At 40.4% G+C, this 2,132-nt stretch overlaps 1 non-coding gene across 1 annotated transcript; it reads right to left on the reverse strand.

Moving 5' to 3' along the window:
- Positions 1 to 684: 684 nt before the first annotated feature.
- On the reverse strand, positions 685 to 791 carry LOC133793218 (small nucleolar RNA R71). The gene has a single exon (XR_009874673.1). It is a non-coding gene; the product is annotated as a small nucleolar RNA R71 (small nucleolar RNA).
- Between the last annotated feature and the right edge of the window lie 1,341 nt (positions 792 to 2,132).

The following is a 2,132-nucleotide window of genomic DNA, read 5'->3' on the forward strand; positions in this document are numbered from 1 at the left end:
TCAACAAGATTTTTGGCGCCGTTGCCGAGGTCTAAAACTATCAATATCACTCTATTTAATTTTATTTTTAATTTTGTTGTTCTGTCTTGTTTCTAACTTGTTTCAGCTGCGTTTCTTTGTCAAATTCAGGTAGTTTGGTTATATGCGTAGCAGAAGAGGAGCATATAACCTTGTTCCAGTTCATCCTGAAATTGAGAAGGTTTGCAAACAAAACAGAAGAAACAAGAAGTTAACTCGTCAGATTGTGGAGACGGCACAGAATAACAGGAATAATGAGGTTCCCGAGGTTGTTCAAGGTCAGGTTCCACATCTTGCTGCAAGGAGGCTAAGAGACTTTGTATTGCCCACTGTTACGGGAGTACAAAACTTTATAAGACCACCAGCTGTGGAGGCCAATAATTTTGAGATTAAGTCGGCGATCTTGTAAATGGTGCAGTCCATTGTCCAATTTGGTGGTTTGCCTTTTGAAGACCCCCATATACACTTGGCAAATTTCTTAGAGTTGTGTGATACCTTTAAGTATAATGAAGTGAGCGATGATGCAATCAAGTTGAGGCTTTTCACATTTTTGCTGTGGGAAAGAGCTAAGAGTTGGTTGAACTCCCTTCAATCCAATTCGATAAATACTTGGGGGGATATGGCTCAGAAATTCCTTGCTAAGTTCTTTCCTCCATCAAAAGTATTAAATTGAGAGGGGAGATTAATAATTTTTATTAGCTGGATGGTGAATCTTTGTATGGCTCTTGGGAAAGGTTCAAGGAGCTATTGAGAAAAGGTCCCCATCATTGTATAGAAAAGTGGTTGTTGGTCCACAATTAAACAACAAGCTGTGTGGTACAACAAGAACAATTATTGATGTTGCAGCTGGTGGGGCATTCATGAGTGAAAGTGCCAATGAAGCTTATGAACTGTTAGAGGACATGGCCACAAAAAATCATCAGTGGTCTCATGAGAGGTCATCTGGGGTTAGAAAGGTAGCTGGGGTACATGAACTTGATGCAGTTACTGCTCTGACAACACAATTGGCCTCGTTGACAAAACAATTGCAGCAGAATACTGTGTCTGCTAATACGTTCAGATGGGAGCTAGGTGTGAAATTTGTGGTGGTTCTCACTCTTTTGATCAATGTCCTGCTAGTAATAATAATAACATTCCTATGGACCAAGCTTAGGTTCAAGCTGTGGGAAATTTTCAGAGGCCATTCAACAATCCATTCTCCAACACTTACAATGCTGGATGGAGAAATCACCCCAACTTTTCTTGGAGAAACAATCAGGGCCAGCAATCTCAGTTTCAAGGTCAGTATCAAAAGAATATGCCTCAACAACAACCAATGAATCAAGCCTCTTAATCACAACAACCTAGGCCACAAGCTCCACAAGACAGGCCTCTTACCAACACTCAAACTCAGTTCATGACTGAGACCATATCCACTATCAGAAATCTTGAAACACAAGTGGGGCAGTTGGCCAATATGCTGAATAATAGACCTCAGGGAAACTTGCCTAGCAACACTGAAGTTAATCCTAAGGAGCAATGTCAAGAAATTACTCTGAGGAGTGGTAAACAAATTGAGCAGTCTACTAAACAACAATCAGTGGTTCAGAATGAAGATTTGGGTGAAAAGTTTGATAAAGTTGAGCAAGGGGTTACTGAAGATCACAAGAGCACAGAGAAGATTCCTCCAGCTGTTGTTGACCAGCTAGCCAGAGTTCCATATCCTTAGAGGCTTAGAAAAACTACTCTTGATAAACATTTTTCTATGTTTTTAGAGGTGGTCAAAAAGTTGCACATCAATATTCCTTTGCTGAGGCTTTGGAGAAGATGCCCAATTTTGTAAAGTTCATGAAAGATATTTTGTCTATCAAAAGAAAGATGGAAGATTATGAAACTGTGGCGCTCACTAAAGAATGTAGTACAATATTGCAAAGGAAGCTACCCCAAAATTTGAGAGATCCGGGGAGCTTTACTATACCTTGCACAATTGGAAAATTTGAGTGCAAGCATGACTTATGTGATTTGGGGGCGAGTATTAACCTGATGCCCTTGGTTTGGGTGAAGCAAGACCGACAACAGTTCCTCTATAGTTGGTAGATCGATCGGTGAAGCATCCACAGGGTATCATTGAAGAT

This window comes from Humulus lupulus, chromosome 7, assembly GCF_963169125.1.
Source record: "Humulus lupulus chromosome 7, drHumLupu1.1, whole genome shotgun sequence".
In the NCBI taxonomy this organism is placed as follows: Eukaryota; Viridiplantae; Streptophyta; class Magnoliopsida; order Rosales; family Cannabaceae; genus Humulus; species Humulus lupulus.